The sequence below is a fragment of the Triticum urartu genome, chromosome 2 (assembly GCF_003073215.2).
Source record: "Triticum urartu cultivar G1812 chromosome 2, Tu2.1, whole genome shotgun sequence".
Taxonomy (NCBI): domain Eukaryota; kingdom Viridiplantae; phylum Streptophyta; class Magnoliopsida; order Poales; family Poaceae; genus Triticum; species Triticum urartu.
Genome location: NC_053023.1, coordinates 130,185,638 through 130,208,000, shown reverse-complemented (window position 1 = coordinate 130,208,000; position 22,363 = coordinate 130,185,638).

The following is a 22,363-nucleotide window of genomic DNA, read 5'->3' as shown; positions in this document are numbered from 1 at the left end:
GTCATATTCCTTGCTCTTCTTCTTCTTTTTGTTCTCATTGTCCCACTGTGGACACTCAGAGATGAAGTGGCCAAGTTTCTTGCACTTGTGACATGTTTTCCTCTTGTAGTCATGAGCAGGAGCTTCATCATTCCTTGAACTTGATAGGGAAGACTTTCTGAAGCCTTTCTTTTTGGTGAATTTTTGGAACTTCTTGACAAGCATAGCAAGTTTCCTTCCAATGTCTTCAGGATCATCAGAACTGCTGTCAGATTCTTCTTCAGATGAAGAGACAGCTTTTGCCTTCAAGGCACGAGTTCGCCCATAGTTTGGACCGTAGATATCTCTTTTCTCCGAAAGCTGAAACTCATGTGTGTTGAGCCTCTCAAGTATGTCAGACGGATCAAGTGTCTTGAAATCAGGACGTTCTTGAATCATCAGGGCCAGGATGTCAAACGAACTATCAAGTGATCCACAGACCATGCATGGATAGAAGCCTTGAGCAATGGCTTCATCTCTGGACCTGGGTAGAAGATTCTTGAATAGGATGTCTCCCCACGGTCTCATGTTTGGTAATCTCAGTGGCACCGAGGGCTTGAAGCTCATTTGTGATGTTAGTGAGTCGGTCAAACGTGTGCTGGACATTCTCATTGTCATTTCGCTTGAAGCGATTGAAGAGGTTGCGAAGGACACTGATTCTCTGATCTCTATGGGTTGAGATGCCTTCATTAACCTTGGAGAGCCAGTCCCAGACCAGCTTGGATGTCTTCAAAGCACTCACACGGCCATACTGTCCTTTGGTCAGATGACCACAGATGATATTCTTGGCAGTAGAGTCCAGTTGAACGAATTTCTTGACATCAGCAGCAGTGACACCTTCTCCAGCCTTGGGAACGCCGTTCTCGACGACATACCATAGGTCGACGTCAATGGCTTCAAGATGCATGCGCATCTTATTCTTCCAGTAGGGATATTCAGTTCCATCGAAGACGGGGCACGCAGCGGAGACTTTGATTATCCCTGCAGTCGACATAGCTAAAACTCCAGGTGGTTAAACCGAATCACACAGAACAAGGGAGCACCTTGCTCTGATACCAATTGAGAGTGCGTTATATCGACTAGAGGGGGGGGTGAATAGGCGATTTTTATGAAAGTCTTCAGAACGTGGGAGTTTTGAAGACAAACGATAAAATTAAACCTATTACCATGCAGCGGAAGGTAGACTACACTAGGCAAACCATAGTCAAGTATTCAATGAAGTGAAATCACAAAGACTAATAGCAGCTAGGTAGTAAGGATCAGGTAGGAAGATATTATGAAGCCAAACAGAATACGCAGTCACTCAGTGAAGACAAATGATAGAGCAAAGATACAATGACTTCACAAGGAGTAACAGTAAGTAAAGTGAAGTGAAGATGAAACCAGTGACTCGTTGAAGACAATGATTTGTTGAACCAGTTCCAGTTGCTGTGACAACTGTACGTCTGGTTGGAGCGGCTAGGTATTTAAACCTTAGGACACACAGTCCCGGACACCCAGTCCTGAACACGCAGCTCAGGACACCCAGTCCTCACCGTATTCTCCTTGAGCTAAGGTCACATAGACCTCGCCCAATCACTCTGGTAAGTCTTCAAGGTAGACTCCCAAACCTTCACAAACTTCGTTCACTGGCAATCCACAATGTCTCTTGGATGCTCAGAACGCGACGCCTAACCGGCTGGAGGATGCACAGTCCTCAAGTGTAATAAGTCTTCAGATCACACAGACAAGAAGACTTAAGTGATGCCCAATTCTCTCTGGCTCTGGTGGTTAGGGCTTTATCCTCGCAAGGAATTCTCTCTCAAAGGCTTCGAGGTGGGTTGCTCTCAAACGACAAAAGCCGTACTTTCAATCTGAGCAGCCAACCGTTTAAGGTTGTAGGGGGTGGGCTATTTATAGCCACTTGGCAACCCGACCTGATTTGTCCGAAATGACCCTGGGTCACTAAGGAACTGACACATGTCCCAACGGTCAGATTTCAAACTCACACGGCAACTTTACTTGGGCTACAAGCAAAGCTGATTTGTCCGACTCTGGACAAGATTCACTCTCATAGTCTTCACTCAAAGACATAGGTTTTTGGTTTAGGCATCACTTCAGTCATTCTGACTGGTTCTCTTGGACCCCACTTAACAGTACGGTGGTTCCTATGACTCAACACAAAAGAAAAAGAACTACGAAAGATCTAAGTCTTCGAGCTTCATAGGCTTCATATAGTGTCTTCTCTTGTCATAGTCTTCAATGTGAATATCTTCATATACCACCTTTGACTTCAATGTCTTCATACAGTTTTAGGGGTCATCTCTGGTAGTAAAACCGAACCAATGAGGGACTTCTACCTGTGTTATCCTGCAATTCTCACAAACACATTAGTCCCTCAACTAGGTTTGTCGTCAATACTCCAAAACCAACTAGGGGTGGCACTAGATGCACTTACACTAGGCGTATTTCAGTTCTAGATACATCCTTTTTTATCCATTTCGGCAACATGTAATCCGGATGGAGGGAGTATGGTGTAAGAGCTAGGGATACGACAGGACAACACAGCAAAAAAAACTAGTTGAATGTAAAACTGTATGCTAGCGGAATACATACAGAAATAACTAAGGCAACATACATGTGTATGATTGGGAAAATAAGATGGCATTGCAACAGAGCACTAGAACAACACTTCAATGTAAAAAAAACATGGTATGGTAGACATATGAAGTACATACTGATGAATAACAATGCATAAGATATTCAGAAGCATGATGTCCAAATTAAGCAGATGACATTGCGATAGAGTAGAATGAGAGTACTTAAATTTGAAAACATGTTATCATGAATGGAATAGGTACTGAAAAATAGGAAGGCATGACATATTTACATGCATGATTAGCATGCTAAGCACATGGCATTGTAACAGAGTAGATACACTCCAGGACATTATATGCATGTTGTACCCATATCACAGGCCAAGTTAGAGCAAGAACCTTGTGGGGTGAAGAGGATTCATCATCTTTCTGCAAGTCTTCTGAAGAACTGCCTTTACATGTTCCATCATATTGGGTATCATTGACATCAAGTTTATTGGCCTTTACATTGCTCCGTGCGGTTCTTGTGGATATATCAGTGTGTGCAATTATATTTGACATGCATGGAAGACAACTAGTAGTTAGATTTATGTAATGAGTGCATGTAGGAGACGACATAAATAGTAGGACTGGGGTTAACTAGCAGCAACAGGTCTCATAAACTAAAGGAGAACACAGATGAAAGCTACAGAATATGTATCGTTTGTACTCGAGATTAACTAGATGGCACACAGAAGTATTAAAGAATAACATAGGAAATACTAGAAGTGGTATAATACTATAATCACCAGCCTGTGGGGTAGCATTGGCTGATGGATGATAACTATGGAACAATGTTACCTAAAGAACAAGTATCTTAACTGAACTATGGAATAGTGTTAACTCCTGAGCAAGACCCGTAAGAGATCAGCATGAATATATAGTGAAATGTGATGATCTATTTTCCATGCTTAGATGAATAACAAAGCCATAAATGTTGCACACAAGTAAGATGAGGGTACAACCTATCTGGCTGCCATCCATAGGAGTGAGCATCATGTGCTGACTTGTGGATGGCCCTGCAGTTGTTGTGGCTGTGCATGTTGGGCACGCGCATTCGATGCAGGGAACTTTTGAGTGGGGACTATAGCTCCCTTCTGGTGTATGCTTCCCTTGTTGGAGTAGCTGCGGTGAGTCGGAAGACGGTGTGTCTGAAGATGCAGATAATGCATAATGTTAAGAACGACATATCTCTTTGATCTCAAGAAATACACTAAGAGATCAACAGCAAGGTACGAGAGTGGTAACACGTCTGTTGACTGAAGACTAAATTGGGGTCACATGATTTTATTTTATTTTGGTACTGTCCGATCTATGCCAGATGGCTGGCCGTCTTGTGCCTCCCGGCTGACACTGTTCGGAATCTTCCCCGAAGAGCCAGCGACCAACTGCATAGCAGCCTGCCTCCGCCGTCTGTGGCCCCGGCCAAAACCCCGCTCCCCACCCCACCGCACTGTCGTGGTTACGCCGCCCCTGGGCCAATCCACAAAGACTCCCCGTCATCCAGATCCGGCGGCGGCAATACCTTCAACCCACGCAACTCTAAAAGATAGCCATCTAAGCGCTGCTTCCGCGGCGAACTTTGCGGCCCCGCACCCTTACGTTAGACACCAGCCAACCGGCAGCCTAGGAGCTCCGCCGCCTCGAGGGGTGTTGCTTCCCATTGCAAATCGATTGGCCCCGAATAAAAATTCAGACAACTGACGCCTAAATAAAGTGATTTGAGATGAGGGCGCGACCTATCTGGCAGCATGGTGAAGTAGACAGGTCCAGCTGCCGAGTCGGTGAGGCCGGCGTGGTTGCGGTTGCGACCGGCGGCAGGGAAAGAGCAATGTTGCGATGGTCGACAGCTACGCCGAAGTAGCGCCAGGACTCTGGACGGATCCAAAGTTGGAGCCGCTCCAGCGCCGTGAACAACAACGGGGGTGAATCAGCTCCGGTACGGTTCACGCGGCCGTCGTCGAGGCAGCACCAGCAGCACGGAGTAAGAGGCGCACGGCCCAGTGCCCGACGGCAAATGGACAGCGTCTCCGGCATTAGGGAGGAGGGTGGCTATGAAATTGGCGGTGGGGGCACCATGGAGGTGGGGCTGAGGTTTCGCGGCTCGGGAGAAGGGAGCTTCCCGGGGAGAAGGTGATTTGGCGCCCACGAGGTATGAATGGGGGCGGGCGGGGGAAATTGGGAGGGGAGTGGAACCATGTCTTACGGACGCATTTGTCTGAAATGTGAGGGAGAGTTACAGTTCTACCCTTGCCTATAGGCTTCTCAGCTTGGGTCTGTGTACTGAGGGTCGGGGATAGTAGAGTAACTTTGCTTCTCTAGGCGGGAGCGATTTCGGGCGAGGAGGGCATGTTTTGAACTATAGTGGGCGCGAGCGATTTCGGGCGAGGAGAGCGTGTTTTGAAATAGTGGGCGCGAGCTACTTCGGGCGAGGAGAGCGTGTTTTGCCGACCATGGTTTATGAATTATTCGGCACATGTCATTTCGGCCGAGGAGAAGGCGCGCTTGGATGAAGTTACGAACCTACCCTCGATGTACAACGGGCCAATTGATGTGTGTCCCACATAGGACGGTAATTTCGCGTCTCCCATTTATTTGCTCGGGAGAATTCCACCGAGCAGAGAGGATGTTTAACGGTTCGTTCAAATTTTGGGAGAACGAGCATCCACGTCTACCTTACCAAGTCGATTTGGATCAAATTTTGAAATATTAGCTTGCCACTTCTTTTTTAGATGGAGAGACGATGCTCAGGAGTAATGTGTTTTTACATGCTCGTTGCTAGCGATTTACTATATGACAAATAGTTGACCCACTCAAAAATGCGAATCAAACCCAAAATGAAATATCTCGATTCAATGAAATAGCTCGTTCAGTAGGTCAAAATAGTGAACTAAATCCAAAATTGAACACCTCAATCGAGTAGCATGTTGTACAGTATTATAGTACTCCATGAACATGTTGAAAGTCAAATTAATGAACTTGTTTGATATACGCATATATCCATTCATGTGTGGATTGCAGACAACATGTTCTCCAATTTAAATATTTGAATGCAAGTTTATATCAAAACATGGTTTATATCAGTCTTTGATGCATAAAACGCGACCTCCCCCTCTCCCGGACTCCTGTTCTCTCTCTCTCTCTCTCTCTCTCTCGCCGGCAATCTTCAATTCTGTCGCACGCATCCGACACAAAAACCTTGTTCGTCCCTCTCCCTTTCTCTCCATCTCTCTCTCTCTCTCTCTCTCTCTCTCTTTGTGTGTGTGGGGTCTTTCTAGTTCGCATGCATATATACACCATCTATAGGTCTCTCTCGCACACTATGTATGATACTCTAGCTAGTCCAAGCTAGATATCTTGGGTGCACTCATCGTACGCACACAGATTCCTTGGCTCTTTGCCTGTAACTCTCTCACGCACCACTATGTCGTCTCGGAGCTCTTCCCCCCTCTCTCAAACTCTCCATCCACCTGGGTCACACATACACATGCATATCTCACTCGCACTCGATAGGACCATCTAAAAATCTATCTCTCCCCCTCGTTCTCTCTCCATCTCACACGCGCACACACACAATCTCATGCCCAGCTAGCCAAGTATGATGGTCTCTCACTCAATTGTAGGCACACCCAGTCCCCCTATATGTATATGACTAGCTAATCTTAGTCTCCATCACAAACATGTGCATGGTCTATCTCGGTTTCTCTCGGAGCATCTTTCTATTGCGCACACACTCCCTCGATCTCCCACCCATATAGTCCCCTCACGATCTCGACGGGATCTCTCTATCACAAACACACCCTCTCTCCCTCCTCATGCGTCCCTCTGGACCTTTGTTCCTTGTTGGCCACACCTCTATTGGACATGTGCTACAGGGGTGTCTCTCTCCGTTGCAAACAGTCACACACTAGCTATCTTCGTGTATCTCCTCGCCTCGCTTTTCCATCTCGGAGATGCATGCATGATATGTTCGCATAAGAAACAAAAAACACACACTCTCTCTAATTTATCGTTTGTTGTCATTTTCTCTTTCACACACATACTCTTTTTGTACACTTACTCATTCTCCTTCACACGCACTTGATCTGTCTCGACTGAGGCACTCTCCTCGGTCCATAGCATATAGGTTTATTGAAAAGTCAAACATCACAAAGTTTGACCATGTACGTGGAGAAAAAGAATTACATCTAGTACGGCAAACATATGCCATTAGATTCACCATGAGATGTAGTTTTGTATGATGTATCTTTGGTATTGTAGATATAAATAACATTTGCATAAACCTGATCAAAGTTTCCAAAGTTTGACTTCTAAAAAATTTACATGCACTGCATTATTGAGCGGATGGAATATCTCTTTCCCCCTCTCAGCTATCTGAAGCACCACTCAGCCTTATCGGGGCTCCTCAATCTCTCTCAAACTTTATTGGTCAGTTTGGTTCGTGACCTGACCCTCATGTCTTGATGGCCGGTACTGCCTGGTGTGGACGTGAGATGTAAAATATTTTTGCCTGGCCAGGCTTGTGTGGTGCTGAAGCGTTTGCTTCATGCTTGGGCCAGGCAAAGCATCAACGTCCCATCAATCAATCCATGCATCAATTATTTAATGCTAATATCCATCCATGTTGCTGTTAGCCTCGTGGCCACATGACCAGGCATGACCAGGCGTTCGAAATCGGTCGCTTGGGCCAGGCTACTTGCAGTGTCTGGAGTTCAGCCAGGCTAATTAAAGTGCAAGGGAACCCAGGCCAGGCGGGATTTCTTTTTCACAGGGTAGCAACCAAACAAGCGTGCATGAAATCCAGCCACAACCCCAGGCCTGGCAAAAGATGCTCAGGACGCAAGCCAAACTGGCCTTATATCTCCCTGGTTCACACATACACATGTCTCGCTCGCGCTATACATATAGACCCATCCAACACTCTCCGCCCTTGTTCTCTCTCCATGTGACACGCACCCCCTAAGTACCATAATCCCTCAATCCATCATAGGCGCAAGCACTCCCCCTTCCTAAGTATGATTATCTCTTACTAGCCAACAGGAACACACGTATTGTCTCCATACATCCATACGTCTATCTCGATATCTCTCGGGGCATCTTCTATCGCGCACACACCTTGTCACTCGATCTCCCACCCATGTAGTCCCATCATGATCTCGAGGGGATCTCTCTATGAGAAACATACACTCTCTCCTCCCCATGTCTGCATTTTCTCCGTACGTCTCTCTCGACCTCTCTCCCTTGTTTGTCAGACCTCTCTTGGCCACGTTCTAGGGGTCTTGCTCTCTCGGTTCCAAACAACCACACACTATCTCCTCACCTTGCCTCCATTGTCGAAGATGCATGTGTGATATGTTTGCATAAGACACACACGCTTTTTCTCTACTTTTATCGTGTGTTGTCCATGTCTCTTTCACACACGCACACACACTTTTTTCACTCACTCTCTCTCTCTCTCTCTTGTTAGGGACTCGGTCACGTCCATAAGCATATGGATGTTTTGAAAAGTCAAACCTCAGAAACGTTTGACCAGGTATATGGGGAGAAAAACATTTACATCTGGAACGATCATTAGATTCATCACAACATGTACTTACTTCATACTATCATTTATCTTTGATATTGTAGATATAAGTAATTTCTTTATAAACTTGGTCAAAGTTTCAAAAGTTTGACTTAAAAAAATGTTGGAACTATATTATCGAATGGAGGGAGTAGCTCTTTCTCTCTCTCTGCTATCTCTCACGGGCCTCCCCTCTCACTCGAACTCTCTATACCGATGGATTATACGCTCACTGTGTCAGCGTATAGCTCCATATATTGTTTAGTTGACCGGTCAACCAATCCACATGCTGCCTTGTCAGCTCGTGTTTTGTATCTTCGTGTGCTGGCCCATGTGGCAGTGGGTGAAAATAAATAAACTAGAGGCCCATATGACACGCGGTGAAGTAAACAAAGTTGAAACCACTCGGGGTAGCACCCCGCATGCTAGTAAATTGAGGGCGCATTGAGGACAAACTTCTTGCGCGCGAAGGACGCACTTGCACACAATTCACCACTGCGTGGCGGCATGCACAGAAGGACGCACTCACGCACACCCAGCACACAACACACACCAGCACACGTGTACACATCTAGGAGTAGAAGGCCATGGAAAAATCTGGCGCGATGGCCGCTGCCGGAGCCGTCCACCCCCAATCTTGGTGTTCCGTGCAATGCACGGGCATCTATGCACGGGAAATTATGTCGAACAGGGCTAGTTGTAAGCAGGCTAGCTCTACAGCCATGATGATAGTGACTGCAGACGGTGAGGCTGACTATGGTATGCCGAACACGACGTCTATACTTAGGTGTCATCTCCGGCGCAGGGTCTTGTCACTTCACTGTGAGGAGCAGCATGTAATAATTTGACCAACGGGTAGTACAGTGCTAGTACTCCTACTACTACATTGGTAGTACTACTACTAGTACTAGTAGCACCACCGTCTGGATTTAGGAGTACTACCACGTCCACCGGCACCGAGGAACGTCTCCAGGTAGTATTGCTTGAGCCTGCCAGGGCGAGGGGCCGCTTGGACGGCAGCTTCGTCTCCTTGTTTGACGAGGTCCTCGTCGGTTGCCTTGACAAGTTCACCGTTGTCAAGAAGCTTGCAGACGACTTTGACGTAAGCCTCCAGCCGACGCGCCCAGGCTCTGCGATGCCCGCCACCCTCAACGGCCACTATGGTAACAACCTCTTCGACGCACTGGTGGCCCTGCGACTGCCCGCCGTCGTGCCAGAGAATGTCCACCTCAAGGTCGCGCTCGCCGCGCAACGCCTGGCGTAGCAAGACACCATCGACATAATCACCCACGTCTACGCGCAAATCGTCCACAAGGACTACTACATGCAAGAGGAGGACGATAGGACGCTGGCCTTCTTGGAGCGCAGGGCAACCTTGGACGGCATTGTTCATAAGCACGTTGAGCTCGCCGCCAACGCCGCTGCTCCTCACACGTCGGTTGGTGACCCGACGCACTAGGGCGTGAGGATGTCGTTGAACGTTGATGGATCCATATGTATTTTTATCTTTTCATCAAATCCATGTAGTACTATATGATACTACAGTAATTATCTTACCTTTCGCATCAACTTCATAATTTTCATACGTACTCCATGCATGAACGGCGCCAGAACCAAACTTCTCATTACTCTAGGCAAAATCGTTATTTTCTATCTATCGGTCGCGCCATGGAGCAGAACCAAATTTTACAAGTTACGAGTTCAAAAGGAAAAGCCTGCCGTGTCCGCGTCGCACCCCCACACGGTTGGTCCGGCACGCCGCTCAAGCTGGAATGCGTGCGGTGTTGCATTTTCACTTACATGTGGGACCGTAGTTGAGCAAACCGACTATCGGCAAACCCCCACCCCGCCCACCGCGCGATGGCTGAGAAAACAGGAGGGAGAAGAGATGGCTGTAGCACGGACACCAAGAAAATTGGTGTCGGATGGGACTCGTGTGGGTGGTGTGTGGCGTACTACTAGACATGAATGCTACTGAGTTATGGCCCATGCCACCCCACTATATCGAGCCTATATCGAGGTACGTAGAACAAATTTCCTGCAGTCCGTGCTCAGCCCTCCTCTATCTCTCTTCTCAGCCAGCCAGCGGACACGCGGAGCCCGTCGTCTGTTTGCTCACATGCGGCCCCACATGTCAGTGAAAACGCAAAAGGACCCACTGAACCTGCACATCTTTCACCTCGACGTGCTGGTGATGAAAAACAAATCCAATAAATATCTTCGGTGGCCGCTTTTGGAGTTACTCAAGAGTAGTAAGATTCTATTTACAGTTTAACCCAAGATGCACATCTCGTGGCTTCAACAACCACTCTATTTTCTTTCATGACACGACCTGGATGCTGGATGTCCCACGTGTCGGTAAAAGGAGGAAGAACCCGACCAAATCTTCGGTTCTGCTCTCGGATTAGACTAGTTGTGCTAACTTAAAAATTTTATTGTGTACTCCCTCCGTTCCAAAATACTTGACTTCCATTTGTCCAAAAATTGATGTACCTATATACTAAGACATGTCTAGATACATATATATTTTGCATTGTTGAGGAAATCGTTAACTGGTAGCTGCTCGGTTGGCTAGCGAGTAGGGGATTAATCGGCTAATCGGCAAGTTAATCGGCCATTTAATCAATTAATCGGATGATTTTTCGGTTTATCGGCTACTCGATGACCCTATGAGTAGGGATTAATCGGCAAGTTAACTGGTTAATCGGATGAATTCTTGAACATGGATATTTTATTTTGACAAATAGAAGGCATGTATTGTGCAACGGAGGGAGTAGAATGGATGCAAGTTTTTGTATTGGGAAGAAGAGTACATCCATATATTGATAGAGCGCAATTTAGTAGATGTTCTATCACTTTTAGCTAGCATAGACGCAAGATCGAGCCTCCGCGGATCAACAATGAATGCATCGAGAAAGCACTAATCCAACTTATAGGAGTAGTAAAATGTATTCTTGTGGTTCTTGTTTTCTTTGGTCTTGCTTTTATAGTCAAAATTATCGTTGGAGTCCGTGCAAAACGAAGGTGCATTTGGGGTCGTGCGTTGGAGTTGGCCTTACAAGTGGGACCGCAGTTAAGGAAACCGACTATCGGCAAACCCCCACCTCGCCCGCCGCGCGATGGCTGAAGTTAGAGAAACGACGAGGTTGAAGAGATTGCTCTAGCACGGACTCCAAGAAATAATATCGTGTCAGATGGATGTCGTGGTGGTGGCGTGTGCCGTACTCCTGGACGTGAATGCTTGTTCTGGCCCATGCCACCCTACTACTCCCTACTACTTACTCCTACTATATAGTACAAGTATCGAGGATTCGAGGTGCTGGTTACGTACAACGAACACATTAACATATGGCTACAGTAAAAATACCCGCCCGACGCGCAAAGCATCTGAAGCTAGTACAAATAGTGTACTACTATTGTTGATTGGCCTCATCCGATAACATGTTGCAATGCACGTACAATTATGTATTTGCAAAATATTTTTTTGCCTCGTCGCACCACTCACTCAGAGAAGCGACTCGAAAGACATTCATAAATTTAGTAAGTTTATCACACACATATCATTTTATTACATACAACAGGTCATCAACCCACATCGACAACGAGGATACATTATAAATACTAAAGTTTTCACCACACAACAAATAACAAGCAATGAAATGAACTTCAACTCAACCATTCCTCGGCCTTGGAAACGCTTGCTTTGAACCACAAGTGATTCTCTGGGACGGGCCATCGATTGTTGATCTGGAAACCAACGCAGGACTGATCATCCAGGCTGAAGCGGCCTACTATATCCCTACCAGGGTAGGGAACCACACAAATGTCCGAGGTATAGACACAGTTGCTTCTCATAAATGTGTCAACAGCAGTTGGATCACCTTTCACCATCATCGGATAGTTTTGTCCAAGAAAGAGCGAGTTTTCTCCAAGACTATCAATTCTGTACCAGGGAGAAGGAGTTGGCGCTAGCACACTAGTATCCATCCTGAATACCATGCAACGGGTGTCGAAATAGGTCCGGAGAGTGCGACCATGGGAGACACCTGCTTCCTTAGCAGTAACATCATCAGTGGGCTGTATACACACAAGAGGTGATCCATCGGAATTAGTTGCCAGACGCCACAGAGTATATGGGTGCTGCTCGTCCTCATGCTCGTGATCATCAACATCGTCATCTCCCCCTTGGTTATAAAAATTTTCAAGTATAGGTGGTGGGATGTTCACAGGACCTTGGAAACACAAGAAGGTTAATTAGTAAAGGGAAACTTGCTAACCCGCATGCATGTGGATGAAACAATTATAATTGCGGTGGAAGACAAACGTACTGAAACTATGAGGATGCCATGCAAAAACAGTGCCACGAGTGGTGGCAGAAAACACAAGGCGCTCGTATTGAATTGCATCACAGTACTCATCCGTGTACAGAAACTGATTTTTGAGCAATAACCATCGAGTGAAACCATCAAGGAAGGCAACAAGCTTGTCGAAGATAGCAACAACATCATAGTTGCTGTAATTCCAAGAGCGGTTGGGAACTCGACAAATTGCTATCTTCCGTAGAATACAGTCATCATGATCATATTTGAACGTGCGTACATTACCGGTGTGCTCAACCTCTGGGCAGTGTGCTGAGATTTTTGGAAGTGGAACCCAGTGACGAGTGTACACATTCACAAGTTCCCACTCGCAGTTGGACCCAATGTAAACAACCCAATCTCCATTTGCACCTGCCCAAGCCTTGCCCTCAAGCGATGGCATCTTAACATCATATGTATCATTATCAAGCGGCTTCAACTTGCACAGGGCGAGGCCTCCGTCGTGCCGGCGCCAGTCATCATCAGGGTCACGGCGAAGAAGATAGGGGAGATCAAACTGCTCCTTGACTCTTGGGTTCTTTGTAATGATGTTATTAGTTGAGTCGAGAATGGGCTTGAACGAACCTGCCATGCTAGCCGAGGTGATGACGTCGCACCGATCAATGAGTTCCTCCACCACGTCATCTTTCAGATCGGGGCAAGAATAACGGGGTCGTTTTCGGCATGTTCCCTCCATGGAGAATATGATCGAACAATGGCAGAAGAAAGGGTGAATGACTGAAGGAAAATGGAGGAGGGAGAGGAAGAGCGTGCGGCAGCAGTTCCAAATCGAGAGGGAAAGGCGAAGAGTCGGTGGATGGTTGCGAGTTTGCCACAGTTCACGAAGAGGCGCCCCGGCCCACACGTCCGTTCGGAAATACTCCTACTACTCGCCGTTGTCTCACAGATATGTTGGCACGGGACCACATGTCAATGAAACATGGTGTGTAATTTCTCGTGCAAAATGCGATCTGGCCGCGTTGGCCCGAGGTGCCGCATTAGTTATCGACCTTTTTTTTAATGGTGTGCCGATCAGTTTTGAAGCACGAATAACTGGTACTGTACGTAGAGAAAATATAAACTACTCTACCACTGCTCCACCTCCAGTACTAGTAGTATAAAAAAGATATATAGGCTGGAGCTTGAGCGCTTTCTTGCTAAGGACTGCCCACTTGCTTCTCACACTACCACCCTCTCTCCAGATCTAAAAAAGACGGCGCCTCTCTCCCTCCTCACCGGTGGTCATAGATCCACCGGGGAAGAAAAGGATGTGCAGCGTTGACGCACTCGTCGTCGGCAAGCGAGGTCACGCACTAACGACAAGGCCGTCCTCTCAGACCTAGCACCCGCGCGGGATGGCCTCCGTCCCCAAGCTCATGCCGTAGTGTGTGCGGAGGACGACGACCACGAGCGAAGCCACTTCCCGCCGACCCTCAGGTATGCTACCTCTTTTCGAACCATAACCTTGTTCTATTGCCCCATCTGCCACGTCGTTGCATGTGGATCTTTTTCCACTCCACCATCTTCCCAATTTGCTATCCTCTGCTCTGCTGGCCATGCAGACAAAAACCATAATTTGCACTATTAAAGGAAACCCTACTTCATGCAGACTAATCCATGTCTGGGTTGAATAAGGAAAGGAAGGGAGATTGTACTATCTAAGAGAGTAGGCATGGAACCCGCATCTAGGTTGAAAAGGGGAAAATCAGTAGCTAAGGAACGAGTCTCGTGTCTCTTGGTTGAAGAAGGGTAGAAAGGCATGACAACGCAATAGAGAATGACTAGGTCGATCGGTTTGTTGTCCTCGCATAGGAAAAAGGTGGCTAAAGAGAGCAAAATGGGACATAACCCACATATGCTGCCTGGATATTTGTTGCTCTGGGCAACCATACCTCCCTCACCACTCTGCGTCCGTGGAGGTACATCGTACTGGTGCGCCCACTGTCCGAATGGGCCTCCCATGCTCTTATTGCCACTTTTTTGCTGTTAGTATAACGCCAGCAGTCAAGTCAAGCAATGCTACTACTAAAGTGATGCCACATTTAACTAATGCCGCTCTTAGTCTAATGCCACCAATAAATTTAAGCAATGCCATTTAATGTCACTGGATTATTTCAGGGTTAGCTGTTGATTGTGGATGTATTAAAGATTTTTCAGCTAAGGCATTCTAATGCTGTTGCACAGCCAGTATACCAATGATGAAACTTGTTACTACCTTCAGATTTTTGCACTGTTAATGCTTATAGATTACATACCTCACTTTCATGAGATAAGTTAATTTTTTTGTACAGTGTCACCAAAATGCCAAGGCGCTGATGTCATTTTATTTTGGTTAAACTGCACAGACAATTATGAAGACAAGAGGAAAGGTCAAGAGTGGGCACCTCCTCCTCCGGCTGTTCTCTTGATTCATTCGATCAAGTTTTTATGTTTGATCGATTATCAAGATTGGGATAGCAATTTTTAAGGTCCCCCCGAGTTCGAAATGATATTTACCTTGGAGGTACATGGTTTGCAATTTTTTTATACTATCATTAGTTAATAATGCTAGTTACCTTCAGACTTTTGTATTTGGTTTAATGCTCATGCCGAGCTAGTATACCAATGCTGAAACTTGTTACCTTTACATTTTGTATTGTTAATTCTTATAGAAACCTTCCAGTGCTAGAGTTTATTGAAATCTGTTCAGTAAAACCATTGTACTATACCCTGTAATAAACTAACTACTCTACTGTTGCACTAGCCACTGGATTAGTGTATATTTGTAGTATTCGAATGGTGTTGCATTAGCGTATGGACATAAATAAAGTGTGGCAAGCTTTCCCAGATATGTGCTCAAGAAAACTACCACCTGTTTTTCTAAATACTAGACGTTTGGGTACTTTAAATTGAACCGCGAAAACGTCTTATATTAAGGAAAAAAGGGTGTAGAGTTCACTCAAATTATCCCGGTAAAGCTAGTCACACCTTTGTTAAAATTAATGTTCATTATGTTATCGGAGGAGGTCTGTATGTTTGTCTCTAATGCCTGTCGACTACATACCTGACATCAGATGTAATGTTAAGTCATTTCCTTCTATACAGTGTCACTGAATTGTCAAGGCGGTGATGGCATTTTATTTTAGTAGAACTGCACAAAATTTGCTTAAAAGAAGAGGAAAGGTCAGGAATGGCTCAGTTTTTTAGAAAAAACTATGTATGCCTTCCTGACATCAGCCGTTGTTGCTTTATTTATTCCTTCAAACATGTGGTTAGAAACAGTCTTGCTACCTTTTCCCATTATGAAATTGGAATGCTTATATTTGTGAGTCTATGCTTCAACTAGTGCCACTTTTAGAGTAATCACACTTTCAATATCTATGCAAACAGGGGTGCTTGATTTTAGGTGAACTGCACAAAAAGTCCAACTGGTTCAACATTAGGAGCATGTTTTTTTACAAACCTTTATATCCAATTGGTGGCACTATGAGCTCTTCATTACGAAGGTACATGGTTTGCTACTATCTTGCTACTCTTTTTGTACCGTCATTAGATAGTAATACTAGTGGTTTGCATGTGAATTTATTGGCAGGGTGGACCTACATTGGAGGTGCATGACAGGATTCAATGATTGGATGCTCAATTTCGGTTGTATTGATTTCACCTCTTCCATCACTGCGAACATGGATATCCTTGGTCTGATGAAGAATAGGCGCTATATTTCTACTCTGAACCAGCAAATCAATTCAGTATGAAATTGTCCAGGGCAAAACATAACTGTATCAGATTGTCCAGTGCAGAACATGACAGATGCTAAGCGGAAGAGACATGTTTAAACCGAAAATACAAGGTGTGGTATATGTTTACTAGCTGCTTGATATTTGTGCAGACAGAGATGTCTTCCCGTTGCTATTTGGCAAACAAACAAAGTGTCCGCAATTTTGGTTGAACTGCACAAGAGAATAGTATAGTCACTGCATGCAGTGCCATTTGAAAATAGACACAGAAAGATTGGATAGTCACTTCATGGACTGCAGAAAAGTAGTACTGTACTATTTATTGGCCAACACTAGGTGCTTCATTTCTTTGGTCTGATTATACAATGGGCAGCATTTTGCCTAAGTTAAAGTTTGTATTCCGAAAATAGTCTCGTGGTGTGATCGAGAGAAGACCAAATCATATTGCAGTGGATGTTCCTCCATCATGTGTGGTTCATTCTCATGGTTCCAGCTGTTGGTGAAACCACTTATGTTTGCAAGAGGAATTGTAGACTTCACAAACAAATTTGTCTTTCAGTCTGTACTGAATGTTGGCCAAGAGAAGCATCCATGTTAGTAGGAAGAACAGATGTTTTTTCTAGATCTCTGCTTTTGGAGCTACATATTTGTATATGATCTGTCATTGTATATCTTAATATTTTTTTTGTTGATTTGTTATTGTATATCTTAATATTTTTGTATATAAACTTGGTCAAAGTTTGTAAAGCTTGACTTTGACCAAAGCTAATATGCGAACTAAATAAAAATGGAGGGAGTACCTCCTTTCCGGTTTGCAGGGCTTAATTCAAACCTCTCACCAACCAAGGTACTCCCTCAGTCCGGAATTTATTAGTCCCGTGAGCAAAGCAGCAAGACCAAGGCATGGCAATAATTAACGGCATGCAGAAGTTTAAGCCTAATTAATTCCAGTGATTTAAGTGGTTGCATGTGTGCCCTTGGCTGCGACTCGTTGCATGCTGCTTCGCGTACTGCCTGCGAGCGATTATGAGTGCCTGCATGCAGCCGGCCGTAATTAAGGCAGCTAACTGATGCGAAAAAAGATACACTTTAAATCCGTGGAATCATTATTGACAAGGAGGGAGATGATTCGAGTGCACTTGTTTGACCGCCATGCCGGCGTGCGACCCAGATGGGACGGGACGGCACAGTCATAATTTCAGTTTCTCTAGTTTTCCATGGCAAGCTGGCGCGCTAAGCCATTATGCATTGAATTCCGATGACCGTCGCGCTACCTTCCGCCTATAAGTACTGTTTCCCGGCCTTCTCAGGTGCCACCGTGACCCAACTCGCCATATCCTCATAAGCCCCCACCGGCCCGACGTCGCTCGCCACGTCCGCCATGCCCCGCCCGTTCGCGGTAGGCGATGCCGGAGGCGGTCACCGCCGGAACTAGTGTTCGGGTTTTCACCGGGAGGCAGACGGAGGGAGGAGGCATTCTATCTGTCTTTAGATGGCAATGCGGAGATCGAGGAGTTGTTGGAGCGCGACCGCATGGCGGAGGAGCAGGAGTTGTTGGAGCGCGACCGCCTGTCGGAGGAGCAGCGTATCGCCGATTTGCACCGCCAGCGGGACATGGAGCAGCAGCGCACCGACGCTCTGAGTCGCGAGCAGAGCGCCCGCAACTGGGCCGACTACGTGGAGGCCGGCACCCGGCAAGTAGCCCTGGAGGCTGTCGGGCACGCACACGTTCGCGACGCCGATTTTTACTACCAGCTCGTCAGGTGGGTTTCTCGCTTGGAAGCCGAAGCTTCGGTGGACCATGCCGGCATGGAAAGGGCCAACGCGCGCGAGCAACGCGCCCTATTGCACCTCTGGCAAGTCCGAGGTGAGGTGGAGGACGCGGTGCCAGCGTTTAGCATGGACAGCAGATGGCGGCCGACATCGTCTAGTTAGCTAAGAGTAAGTTAGTACTTGTACGCTAATAGAGTGTTAGTGGGTGTAGATAGTTAACTTGGCTATGATGGTTGTCAACGTGGAAGTTCAGTACTCTATATGTGGATCAGACCTGTTACTTTGGTCTGAATGTTGAACTTTCTGTTTGAACGTATGGAATGGGCTGTTGTTTTTTAAATGGGTTGTATTTGTCCTCCACGGTTTAGAGGCTAACTTGTGGGCCTAGCAAGTTGACGCGTACACAATCAGGAGCTGATTGTACATGGAGAGGATGATAGCAGGGACCCACCAAGGTCATGGCAGTACGCAAGCAAGTGCCTCCTTATTTCAAGCCAATAAAAAAGGCTCCTCCTAGTGGATTTCTGACATCTGGGTCCCATGCCATTGTCAACGTAGTCAATAAACGAGAGAATTGCACAACGAGCGGCTGACACCAGGGACCCAGCAGCTCGCCCAGTTATTTTTGTTTTGGGTTAATTTGATAAATGCCACTCCAAATCTGGTGTATTCGAGAAATGCCACTGCAATTTCCAAACTTTGAAAAATGCCATTTCATGCCATTTCTAGTGGCATTTTTCGAAGCCTGGAGTGGCGTTTTTCAAAGTTTGCAAACTGCAGTGGCATTTTTCAAAGTTTGGAAAAATTGCAGTGGCATTTTTATGAATCGCCATAATTGGAGTGGCATTTATCTAATTTGTTTTTGAGATGGAAGCAGGGTGTCAACTGGGCTGTGCGGGACACTCTGGCCTGTCTAGACAGCCTTTTCTTTTATGTTTACCACAAACCAGCCTAGTAGTTTTTTTTCTTTCTGAAAATGGCTAGCCCAGTTCTTTTGTGATTTGTCAAGTAAGTCTCTTTATCAGGCCTGTTGGGTTGCAAATCTTTCAAGACGAGGAGAGCTTCATTCGGCTGGCCGAGAAAATGGCCTATCAGTAATGAGAAATGGGATGTACATTTTTAAAACACATCAAACCAGCAATTATTTTCAAATATCTTGTTTTTGATTTCGAGATTTTAAATTGCATTAATTTTTATGCATGGACAATTTATTGGATTTTATATTGATATACATTTATTTTTAAAATCAGTCTGAATGTGACTCGAAATTTCGGGATTAAAAACAGTTCAGACTGTACTGACATATGCAAAATTTCGTATAATTTTTTAACCGTGGCCACAATATGGGCTGCAATGCTAACATAAAGAATATGGGCTCCAAAAAACCCGTAAGAATTAGCAAATGGGCTGTAAATTATTTGAAATAATGGCAGATGGGCTGTATGCTGTTTTCCACATATTTGAGGCTTTCCATAGATGGCCTATATACTGTTGGATGTCCATCCAACGGCCGTTGTGCTTCTTCAATCTCTACTCTTCCTGCTCCAGCCGCTCAAACAAGCGCCGACGGGACTGCCTGCTCCCTCATCCCCGCGGCCGGCTGTGTTGCCGCGCAGGCCTCACCGCCCCACCGTACTCCCATCGCTGGCCTAGCCATCCCTCTACTCACCCACACCTGCTGTTATTCTCTGGCGACGGCAGACGAACCAGTAAACCCTCGTACAGTCGTACTCCCCTCCGCGTGGGAAACAAAAACAACAGCCGAGTCTTCCCTGCCTCCGTGTCATTCCCTTCCTAGGCCTCGCCGTCGTCCACCGCCCTGGTGCTCTCGGCGTGGCGTGGTCAGCATGGTCAATGACCGACATGCATCTGAAGTGGACTGTATGTGGAGAGGCTGATAGCTGGGTCCACGGTCGCACGCAAGGAAATGCCTCCTTATTACGCGCAAAATAATGATTTCCTCCACCTGACATCTGGGACCCACCGAAACGGCCTCTGTATTTCACGAAAAAATGTTATCGCCGCTGACAGCTAGGACCCACCAGCTATATCTTCGCCCGCAAGGAAGTGCTTCCTTATTACGCACAAAAGAATGAATACTCCCCCTGCTAGCTGAGACCCAGTATAGTGGGCCTACTAAGTTGACGGGGACGAAGGGCTTTGTCAACTTAGCCAATATGCATGATTCTAGCTTGACTGACCGTACGATGTCCATCCAACGGCCGTAGTGCTTCTTCAACCTCTAGTCTTCTTGCTCCAGCCGCCCAAAGCAGCGCCGGTCATGCCGCCTGCTCCTGCCTCCCATGGCTGGCTGTGCTGCCGCGGAGGCCTCACTGCCCCCATACTACTCCCACCGCTGGCCAGGCCATCCCTCCAATCCACTCACCCACACCCCCTGTTATTCTGCGGCGACGGCAGCGCAGCCGAACCAGTGAACCCTCGTACTCCTCTCTGTGTGGGCATCCACTGCCGTGTCTTCCCCGGCTCCGCGTTGTCCCCTTCCTAGGCCTCGCCGTCGTCCACCGCCGTGGTGCTGTCGGCACGGCGTGGTCAATGTGGTCAACGACCAAATTCCATCGGAAGAATACTATACATGGAGAGGCTGACAGCTGGGTCCACGGCAGCCGCAAGAAAGTGCCTCCTTATTACGCGGAAAATAATTATTCCTCCACCTGACAGCAGGGACCCACCAGACGCCCACCAGTATATCGCGAAAAAACGTTTGCCCCTGACTGCTGGGACCCACCCGACGGGCCACCGTATTTTGCGAAAAAAACGTTCCCCCTGCTGTCAGCTCAGACCCACCGGAAGTGCCTCCTTATTACGCACAAAAAAAGGAATACCCCCCTGCTAGCTGGGACCCACCTTGGTGAGAGGCTGACTTGTGGGCCTACTAAGTTGACGGGGACAGAGGGCTTTGTCAACTTAGTCAATATGCACGATTCTAGCTCCAGTGACCGTACGATGTCCATCCAACGGCCGTAGTGCTTCTTCAACCTCTGGTCTTCTCGCTCCAGCCGCCCAAACCAGCGCTGGTCGTGCCTCGTGCTCCTGCCTCCCGTGGCCGGCTGCGATGTGGCGGAGGCCTCACCCCCCCTACTACTCCCACCGCTGGCCAGTCCATCCCTCTACTCACCCACACCCCCTGTTATTCTGCGGCGACGGCAGCCTCACACCACAGCGAACCAGTGAACCCTCGTACTCCTCTACGCATGGGCATCCACTGCCACGTCTTCCCCGGCTCCGCATCATCCCCTTCCTAGGCCTCACCGTCGTCCACCGCCCTGGTGCTCTCGGCGTGGTGTGTTCAACGTGGTCAAGGAACGACTTCCATCGGACGTGGACTGTACGTGGAGAGGTCAAGCTGGGTCCACGGCCGCAGCAAGGAAGTGCCTCCTTACTATGTGCAAAATAATTATTCCTCCACCTGACAGCAGGGACCCACCGAACGGGCCATCGTATTTCGCCCCCCTGACTGCTGGGACCCACCAGCTACATCTTCGCACGCAAGGAAGTGCCTGACAGTCGGGACCCACCTGGTCGAAGCGTACGTAGCGTTGTCATTCTGGTCGCGAACGTGTACGTACATATATACTGGTGGATGTAGAGGCGCGCACGTGTCGTAGTAGAGGCGGCCAGGGTGTAAGAAAGAAAATACGGCCATGTATGTGTACATACGGGCGGGGTCTCGAACGGCTACTCGCGCATACGTACGGCGAGGGCTCATTGACATGGCTGGGTCGGAACGGAGAAACAGCGTCGTCGTCGTGTTCATGGGGAGGCAACGGAATGCGTCGTGTTCATGGGGAGGCAACAAAATGCGTCGTGTTCATGGGGAGGCAACGGAACGCGTGGGAGCCAACCGGCTGGGTCGGAACGGAATGTGTGGTCGTGTTCATCGGGAGGGCTTGGACGGAATGGGCGATGGAAACGAGGCCTGGCGTACCGCACAACGGAGGAAACGGACCTCCTACGTTCAGAATGGGGTCCTGTTGATCGGGAGGGGTCTAGCGTACCGCAAAATGGAGGAAACAGACCTCCTACGGTCGAAACGGGGGTCCTGTTGATCGGGAGGGGTGTGGCGTACCGCAAAACGGACGAAACAGACTTGTGTTGGAGCGCTACGATCGAAACAGGGGTCCTATTCATCGGGAGGGGTGTGGCGTACCGCAAAACGGGACTCCACGAGATACTATTCATCTCCACCGTCGACCCCCTCCAGCCTCCACGAGCTACTGTTCATCCACCGTCGACCTCCTCCAGCCTCCACCTGCGACTATTCATCCACGTGCTCCTATTCATCCAGCCTCCACCGCGCTA